This window comes from Saccostrea cucullata, unplaced genomic scaffold, assembly GCF_032062105.1.
Source record: "Saccostrea cucullata isolate Sc308-1 unplaced genomic scaffold, CSIRO_AGI_Scuc_v1 ctg16150, whole genome shotgun sequence".
Classification (NCBI taxonomy): domain Eukaryota; kingdom Metazoa; phylum Mollusca; class Bivalvia; order Ostreida; family Ostreidae; genus Saccostrea; species Saccostrea cuccullata.
In genome coordinates, this window is record NW_026941200.1 from 1 (window position 1) to 10,222 (window position 10,222).

At 33.5% G+C, this 10,222-nt stretch overlaps 1 long non-coding RNA gene across 1 annotated transcript; it reads left to right on the forward strand.

Annotated features, from left to right (window-relative positions):
* The first annotated feature begins 8,438 nt into the window (after nt 1–8,438).
* Nucleotides 8,439–9,117, forward strand: LOC134257391 (uncharacterized). The gene is made up of 2 exons (XR_009989909.1): nt 8,439–8,841; nt 8,999–9,117. It is a non-coding gene; the product is annotated as an uncharacterized LOC134257391 (long non-coding RNA).
* Nucleotides 9,118–10,222: the final 1,105 nt, after the last annotated feature.

The following is a 10,222-nucleotide window of genomic DNA, read 5'->3' on the forward strand; positions in this document are numbered from 1 at the left end:
TCTCAAAAACTACTCAACCAAATTTTCAGGAATGACGTGTTGTGTCATGCCATTTTGAAATATATTTAAAAATTTTAAAAATTCACTTCCGGTCAAGAATTATTGCGAATTTTCATTTTTCCACTAAAAATCTTGTCCGTGAATGTTCTCAGAAACTACAAAAGACAGCAGTCTGAAACTTTCAGGTATGATAGAGGTTGATTAGTGGATGTGTGATGAGAACATTTCGTGTGTCGTCGCTACTTCCTTTCGTCACAGGAAGTGATTGAAAAAGGGTAATTTTTTTTTTATTTTTCTGTTTTTATATATTTTTCATTTATATTATTAAGTTTAATAGAAACACAGTTGAGAATGCTAAAAATGTAATTTGATTTAGGATTAAAAAAACCAACATCGAGATATTCGCATTTTAAAATTTGAAGCGGCGGTTCCCAATGGCGTGATTGTTAGCGCATTGGATTTTCACGTTGGCGAACCCGGGTTCAATCCCCCATGTGTCCAAATTTTTTATGAACTTTTTCAGCTCGATTTTACATTTTTTTTCCAAAATCGGACGGAAGACCTCTCGTTGCTCGCAACGAATTTCTTTTCTAGTTATTCTTTTTTTTTCTTCTACTTCCTAGACGCCAACTTTGAGGCATCATATCTCACTCATTTCTCAACGGATTTCGCTCAAATTTTCAGAGGTTATAGATGTTTATAAACTCTATCAGAATGTTGACTAAAATTTCAGAAAGTCACTTCCGGTTTTGAGTTATTTCCCTTTAAATGAAAATTTATAGGCTTTCGTTTCCAGACAAAGGCTCAGAGACGGCTAAACTGGAGCAGAAATGTTACTGATTTTAGATAATAGAAAGATTGAAGTTGTGCACATCAGTTTTTGTTTTTCGGTTTCTCTATTCAAAATGGCGCCAGATAGGGGTCAAAATTAGAACGCTTAAAAGAACCAAAAATTACTCATATTTTGCCTTTTATCTTCTAAACTAAAAATATTTTGTTAAAATATATTGAACATAATTTGTGCAGAATTAGTAGATCTTTCAAATGATATGTCGGAAAAAGGGCTGACCCCTACATTAAGGGATCTAGAGGGTCCAAAAGTTTTTTCCAGATATCTCAAAAAGCATTGAGAATTTGTTATACATCATAGAAGCAAAGTTGTTGAAAATGTCAAGCTTAATCTAATGAAGTCGTCAAAATACGTCCAGCGTCCTCACTATTTTTGCAGTTTTTGACAAGTTTTGGGGTATAAACATATGTCTCTGGGAGCTTCAAAATTAATTTTCTGTGCGTCGTCGTCACTTCCGGTCAAACCGGAAGTAGCAAAAAATGGCTTATTTTTGCATAAATTAACATAGCTTTAAAGGATTCAAAGCATTTTTGGGCGTTATTTCTCATTTTTGTTAAAAATGAAAGCTACTTCCGGTCAAACAGGACAGAAGACCTACTCGTTGCTTTGCAATGAGCTTTGCTCTAGTTACAGTGTACTTATTAGAATGGACTTGCTCGTAAAACTTTAACCAGGATGCCAATCCTCAAACTGATGCTGGAAATCTAGCAAAAACTCATCTTGACTTCATTGAGATGAGCTAAAAGGTTTAGACTGCTACAACCTTTTGGGAAAACTATTGGTTAAAGTTCAATTAATCAACAGTACACATACATGTATATAATTTGCTAATAGAAGAACAATTGAGGACCATCACCAGAGAGTTTCTTTGATTGATCAAAAATGTTGAAAGATTGCTGTTCAAGTCAATGAGAGGGTAACATAAACATGTATTTGGCTCTCAGCACAACAGAGAGATACCACAGGTTATGTATTATTATAAACAGTTAAACTTCAGTATCTCAAATTCCGATATTTGGAAGTCCCAACCACTTATTCTTTGAGTATTTTATCCTCAATATCTTGAATCCTCGGATATTTTAAAGTTTTTTTCTCAGTCTGGAGTCCCATATCAGGCTCAAGATAACGAAGTTTGACTGTACATGTATTTATGAATGAATTCACTATAAAATCTGTTCTATAAAATCTGTTCTAAATATGCTTATCTGGTTTACAAATGATAAAACTTTAATGCCTAATACATGTATGATATTTTGATTTTTTCTCTTGAGAGAAGAAAAATTTATAGACTGAAATAAAACGTACTAAGTTTCTGGCTTTGTAGACCACTGCTGTTGCTCCACGACCGAGTACGTCCCCTGTATTCCATCGATACGACTCCGAGCTCTGCCAGATATGTGCTGTGGTGGCCATCTACATCTGAACAATGAAATTCATTCATTAACTATGTAAAAAAATTTTAGAATATACCGTATAATCCCTAAAAACCGCCCCGAGCACTTAGAAAATTACAAAAAGGGGGCTTTTATTTTAGTATTTTCTTTATAATATTTAATGTCATGTTTTAACTTCAAAAAATTTATTGAAACAAGAGGCCCACGTGCCTTATAGGTCACCTGAGTATTGTGTAACAACTTTCAAACAATTAACTTTGGTTCATGTTTTAAACCAGAGGCCATGAAATTCACAATTTTGAAAGAGGCACCATTGCTTGTCATAATTATAAACTTAGCATGCTTACTCTATTTACTTAATACCCAGAGGTTGATCAGAGTAACAAAGAGAAAATGCACTTCCACTTTATAACCAGTTTTGCACCTCACTCCAAAGGAACCACTGACCCTGGGGCCACATACCTAGTATTTCAAAATTTTGCAAATTTTATCATAAAATGGTTGATTAATACCAAAGAGCAGATTTCAAAGCATTAATTTACTTTCAGACTATGTACCCCCCCCCCCCCCCGACCCAGGGGGCATAAAAAATAACCATTTTGCTAGATGCACCTTTCTTCATCATAAATATACATGTATATACATGGATCATTGGCATAAAACCCAGGAGCAAAGGAAAAGATATCTAAAGAATTTATGTATTTTTACTAATATATAATCAAGAGCCCGGCCCTAACATTAGAACCCCTGACTCTGGGGCCATAAAATTCACAAATTGGAAGAGGCACTCTTGCTCATCATAACTATGTACTTAGTTTGTTAATTTAATACCCAGAAGCAGAGAAGAAGATTTTCAAAGAATATATGCATTTTCACTATTTAATCAATAGAGCCCCTCCCTAGCACTAGAACCCCTGACCCTGGGGCCATAAAATTCACAATTTTAAAAGAGGCACTCTTGCTCATCATAACTAATGTGCCTAGTTAGTTTATTTAATACCCAGAAGCAGAGAAGAAGATTTTCAAAGAATATATGCATTTTCATTATATAATCAATAGAGCCTTGCCCCAACACCAGATCCCCTGACCCTGGGGCCATAAAATTCAAAATTTTGGAAGAGGCACTCTTGCTCATAATAACTATGTACCCAGTTCATTTATTTAATACCCAGAAGCAGAGAAGATGATTTTTGAAGAATCAAAGCAGTTTCACTATAAAATCAATAGAGCCCTGCCCTAACACCAGAACCCCTGACCCTGGGGCCATAAAATTCAAAATTTTGGAAGAGGCACTCTTGCTCATCATAACTATGTACGTAGTTTGTTCATTTAATACCCAGATACTGAGAAGATTTTCAAAAGAATTAATGCATTTTCACTACATAATCAATAGAGCCCCTCCCTAACACCACAACCCCTGACATTGGGGCCAAAAAATTCACAATCTTAGTAAAAGCACTCTTGCTCATCATTACTATGTACTTAGTTAGTCTATTTAATACCAAGAAGCAGAGAAGAAGATTTCCGAAAAATTAATGCATTTTCACTATATAATCAATAGAGCCACGCCCTAACACCACAACCCCAGACCCTGGGGCCATAAAATTCACAATTTTGGAAGAGGCACTCTTGATTATCATAATTATGTACTTACTTGGTTTTTTTAATACCCAGGAGCAGAGAAGAAGATTTTCAAAGAAATAATGCATTTTCACTATATCATCTATATATCCCCACCCTAGTACTAGAACCCCTGACCCTGGGGCCATGAATTTCACAATTTTTGTAAAGGACTCAATGCTCATTACAATCATGCCAACAGTTAGACTGCTTGATGTCCAGGAGTAAAGAACAAGATTTTTAAAGATTGCACTAATTTTAGTGGTTTTGGCCCCACCCCTCAGGCCCCAGGGGGGCAAGGACCATGAAATTCACAATTTTTGTTCCCCTTCACCCATAGATGCTTTATGCCAAAATTGGTTGAAATTGGTTGAGCGGTTGCAGAGAAGAAGCTGAAAATGTTCAAATGTTAACACACGACGCATGACGCACACCACATGATGACAGACGAAAATGGATAGCAATAGGTCACCTGAGTTTACTCAGGTGACCTAAAAATAAATAAATGCTTGAAACCACTAAAATAATGTCTAACTTTACTTTAAGTGAAAATAATCCACCCAAATTATGCTAAAATCTTCATTCTCCACCAAAAAATTGGATAACAGACAAGTTTCATATTCACTGTCTTCAAATTTTTTATACGATTCTAGATGATTTTTAACACTGTACAGGGGCCCTTATTTCCTGACAATTGAAAAAGACCTAAGGGGGCACTTATAGGGGCAGGGGCGGTTAATAGGGATTATATGGTATTTAAATTTTCCTGCTTAACTTATGCAATTCATACCCAAGTACTGCAAACTACAAATATGTCTATATGACATGAATGACCCACCTAGAGTTAATTAAGAAATAAAGTCCTTGTTTTCGTGAATGTTGCAGAATAACCTCCTTGATCTCGAAATGTTGTTTAAAAGATAAAAACCTAGGCGTTAGCAAAAAATTGGAGAATAATGTCCGCAGCTTTTCTTTGAAGTAGACAATAATCATAGTAGAATAAGTAATGCTAGATGATATTTGTTTTAGTGCAGGCATGTAATATTGGGAGGGGGGGTCTCCAGTCTCTTACTTTACAAACATCAGAATCGGTAACTTCTATACATGCTTTTTTGAGTTGTAAGGAAATTGAGAACAAGGGGAGGGGGTATTTAAAGAGGTGAGCAGACATAAATTTTCCTTTCAAAAATGATGCTACATCACTATAGTGTATGAAGTTTGAAGAAAATACCTTGAGTTTCTTTGAGTTTAATATACAGAAAATAATAAAGTCCAAAGTTATTTAGAACGTCAGAGAAAAAAAATTGGACACTGAGTTTTATAATTCTCACCCACTAATGTATCAGTGCATGCTTAAGATTACATATATAACAAAAATATTTGGAATAGGCTCTAAGCTAAATAAAAATTTGAGAAAAGTGAGGTCAAGGTCAAGCGAAACATAAATGTCAAAATAGTTTGATAGCTCACCTCAAAATGTATCAGCATTTGAAGTTTGATAAACTAGAAAAATGTCCATCATGTCCATAGGATATGAATGCCCTGCTAAGGGTATATTTTATTTAGTAATGCAACATGAAAAGTATTTATGGAATGTGATGAGAATCTTTAATATCTGATTTAAAGAGGACAAAGTGGGTTATATGACACGCATTCTCAATTTATAGTCACAAATCGATCTTGGGAAAAGTCAAAAAAATTAGTGAACTGAAATTAACACTTTTATACGTCATTTGAAACATGAAAGTGTATAGTTATTAAAAATCGCAATTTGATTTACATACTTCATGCATTGTTTTGTTGGCCTCCTTCGAAATAAAAGCGGTTGGAGGGCTAATTTTACACCAAGATATTTACGTGATGTTGAAAAGCCATATTTGGAAACGAAAGACTTTTTTAAATACAAAATTAATATAATAGTAATACACATCAAATTTTGTTAACTATAAACATTTATGAAACGTTTAAGCACATTTGTAAAAGGGGTGTACAATCTTTGATTCAATTATTAGTAAAAATAAAACGGACATAATTTTCATTTAAATGAAATTATTTTCTTTTTATTTTAAGAAGTTTTAGAACATTCGATGATAAGCTTAATAATGATAATATTCCCTAAAATGCTACATTAATTGATTCTTTATTAATCTGCTCAGAGAAACGCACATTAATTAGAATATAAAAAGGTTAAATATTTCGCCATTACCTGATTACGAAGTGTTTGTTAAATATCACGTAAATATCGCACATAGATATCATACAAAAATAAAAGTATATTCGGGGGAAAAATGATTATATTATTTCAAATTATTGAATTTTATGAATTTTCTAATCTGTGATCTTACAAAAGGTTGAATTGAAAATTCAAGTTATAAATGATTTATCTATAGAGGACTCATGTAATTCATAACACCCCCCTTCCACCATTTAATCTGTTGATTATTTCAAATGCAGTCATTCACATAGCATCGTTTTTGAAAGTGTATGTGTGTGTGTGTGGGGGGGGGTAGCCAGAGAATTTTTTTTACTTACCTGGAAAGTTGACAAGGCAAAAAAAAAGGGGGGCGGGTGAGAAAACTTGCTCAAAGTCGAAAATCCTAGATGGGGGAGGCGAACTTTTTTCAATGCCAACTACATTCAGTACCAATTATTACAATATATTTTCCGTACATCACTATTAGTGGGGGTGGGGGCAACCAGCCTTTCACTGAACATTTACTGAAGTTGAAGTAAGGCTGGAGAAAAAAGGGGGGCAAGGTTGGACCCCCCTCCCTTGTTGCTACATACCAGAAATGCTTAATTGTTTGTGAAAACTTTATCGTCAAATCTCAAAAATAAAACAAAGATCGCCCACCACCCTTAAAAAGTTTGTCAATAATTACAGTTGCACATCACATGTGCTCTATAGAGCAATATACATTCTACGTTCATATAACGTAAATTGAATTTTCAGTACCATTAAAGCATAGACGCATACCTCCTAAGTCATATGTCTATGCAACAATGCAAATGGGAAAAATTAGGTGCAAATTTTATACATGTTAATAAATGTATTTCTTGCAAAGCAACAAAAATGGAAATGGATTCAATTTCAACCAGTATCTTGACACACAACACCTACAGCCGTCTTTCTTTTTTTACCCGATGTAGAACACCCCCCCCCCCCCCACTGCATGCAACGCAGCGCCTATTCTCTGGAATTATATTTCCTACAAAAATGATATTTTTTTCTTCAAAATATTTAGCTTGGTATACAATTCAAGTGTATATAACCATTTTTTAAAGTTGACGATCACTATCAGTTCAAACAAACAGCAAAATACAGACTTGAAGAAAGTTTTGTTTCAGATTTACGTTCCGAATGATAACGTGCATTACACTTGAAACTATGCAATATTAACCAATTGCTCAAAATGGAAAGATTCAATCATTAAACCACGACTCTACTTATGAATAATATTATGTGAATTCAATTTTCAAATCACACGGATGCACAAGATATTGAGTAAAAATGTTCACCTTTGCATGTGCACTTCCATTTGCATTTCTGCACTCTTGTTACAGAAAAAAATGACATTTTAAGAAACAGTGTATATTTCTTTATGTTCTTAGTATTTACATCATAAAGATTCACTCGCAAATCTGTTCAAACAGCTTTAGAAATTAATACTTATTTACTTTAAAACATGGTAACGTAAATATCGGTAACGTAAATATCGGTAACGTAAATATCTTTCTGAGATTTATCGTAACTTTTAATGCCATTGTTCAATTATTCCACTGTTAATTAAAGGCATATTCTAGTGCTTGAGTGTAAGGCAATTTGGTCCATAGGGAACAGTGTAGTTCTCTTACTTAATTTGTGAATAAATACTAACACGTAAATATCGTTGATTTTTTTAACCATTGGACTTATAAGAAAAGGGGGGCTATTGTTCATAAACACAGATAAACAATGTCTCTTTTACCTTTCCATGCAATAGAAAGGGTGCTCATGATGTTAAAAAGTTACAACTTAGTCCTATTGAGTTAGTTCATCATTCCTTCCAGTCCTTTTGAATTTCCAAATAGAAAAGTAATAATTTTGCGGTGACATCAAAATTTGATAAATATATTAACATTTTTAAAAATCTGTGACACGCATATGTGTGAAGGGTGTGATATTCAGAAAATATAACTCAAATGTAGGACTATCTTACTAAGAAAAAGATATGTTAATGATTTAAAAATTCTTTTTGGTTTAAAATAAAAACTACAAGATGATCGGCGACAGTAACGTAAATATCGATTTCTGCTATAAAATGTGATTTTCTCCTAAGACAGTCATTCAAGCTACTACAAACAATTGTTGTATTTTAATCAACAACCAACAAAGGTTCGTAAGACTGGCAGAAAATAAAATTTATTTGAAATATTATATTACTTAAAACGCGGTACATTATTTAAAGCGAATTGAGACTATAAATTGAGAATGCGTGATGAGCATTACTCCTACAACGGGACGCAATTCTTTAAGGAATGTGAAATTCAGCTATTGGAATCTAAAAAAATTCAGCTATTGGAATCTAAAAAGTTGGTTATTAGACGATAAATTCTCACCAATTTTGTATAAATGCCTAAGCGTACATAAATATATCTTATAATATGGTTTCTTTAACATTAAGCAAAATGCAGATTTAGAAAAAGTAAGGACAAAGTCACAAGAAGGGTCATGCATGGTCAAACATTATTGATGCAGTTGAATAGTTCTCAGAAATATGTATCAGTATATTAAGTTGGATAAAAATATTATTCATGATTTCCTTAAAACTGAGCTAAACACTAATTTAAGAAAAGTGAGGTCAAGGTAAAAAAAATGTTGATGCAGTTGAACAGCTTACAACAGTATTTATTAGCATATGATGTACATAAACAAGAGATGTTTGTAAAACACTTATGCCCCCCTCCCCCCAAATTGGATTTTTTCTAAGTCCAAAAGTGCATAACTCTAAAATGGTGCAATCCTACCCCAAACAAAACTTGACCTAGATATTCAGCTAAAAAATCTGTATACTAAATTTCATTTCAATATGTGCAACCTCTGAAAAGAAAATGAACGGAAACTGCAAATAAGTGGAATTTTTCTAAGTCCAAGGGGCACAACTTTGACAAAAAGGGTGCGATCGTACCCAAAACAGAACTTGACCTAGATATTCAGCTGAAAAATCTGTATACTAAATTTCATTTCAATATGTGCAACCTCTGCAAAGAAAATGAACGGAAACTGCAAATAAGTGGAATTTTTCTAAGTCCAAGGGGCATAACTCTGTCAAAAATGGTGCGGTCATACCCAAAACAGAACTTGACCTAGATATTCAGCTGAAAATCTGTATACTAAATTTCATATCAGTATGTGCAACGGTTGTGAAGAAAATGAACAGAAACTAAATGGACCGACAGACCGACCGACAGACAGCAGCAAAGCAATATGCCTTCCCTTCTTCGAAGGGGGCATGAATATCTTGAATAGTTTCTTTAAATATGAGCTTACCACTACCATATATACTTGCATGCCTATAAGTCGGTATTTTAGGAGTTAAAATATTGGTTTAAAATTCTATGTCCGACTTATAGGCAAGTCATAAAGAGATATTTTTCTGGAGGCTGAAATGTAGTATTTTATTTGCATTTCCGACGATTATCAAAGAAAATGTTTGGATATAATTATGATAATTTATAAATTCTTAGATTATAAATATAAAGTACAAGATTTTAATATATTCTAAAAATTCTATTTTTATTTAATGTTTCAAGTAAGCTACATCGGACGCAAGCTTTTATTGACATCAAGTTTATTCCGGTTCTTTCAAACGCGCAACTGACGTTTTGAGAATTCTACGGTGAACCTTACGCACATAATTTCCACGCATGTGGCATTACCGTTGTGTTACCCGTTGTCACGTGTGTTGCTAAGGCTGAGGGTAATAGAACAGATTGTTAACTGCGTCTAAACCAATCAGATTTTAGTATTTAACATGAAAGTATAATAAAACATCTTGTTTTTTTTAACTTACAGAAACACAAACTTGAGAAAAATGAGGTCAAGATCAAAAGAAAGGTCAAGGTGAAAATTTTTATGCAATTGAACAGCTCTTATTAACTGGATAAGAATTTAAATTTGATGTAATTATCTTGAATTTTTTTTAAAGAACAAGGTTCACCTATGGGCATATTTGGCCCTGTGAATTTCTGAAAAACTGAAACTGCTTGATTTTAGTTAACAATGCATTAAATATCATTTAGACCCTTGGTGATTGCATGTCTATCAAAAATGACGTAATTTTCTGGCTAGTCAATGCATTATGATATCACGAAGTGC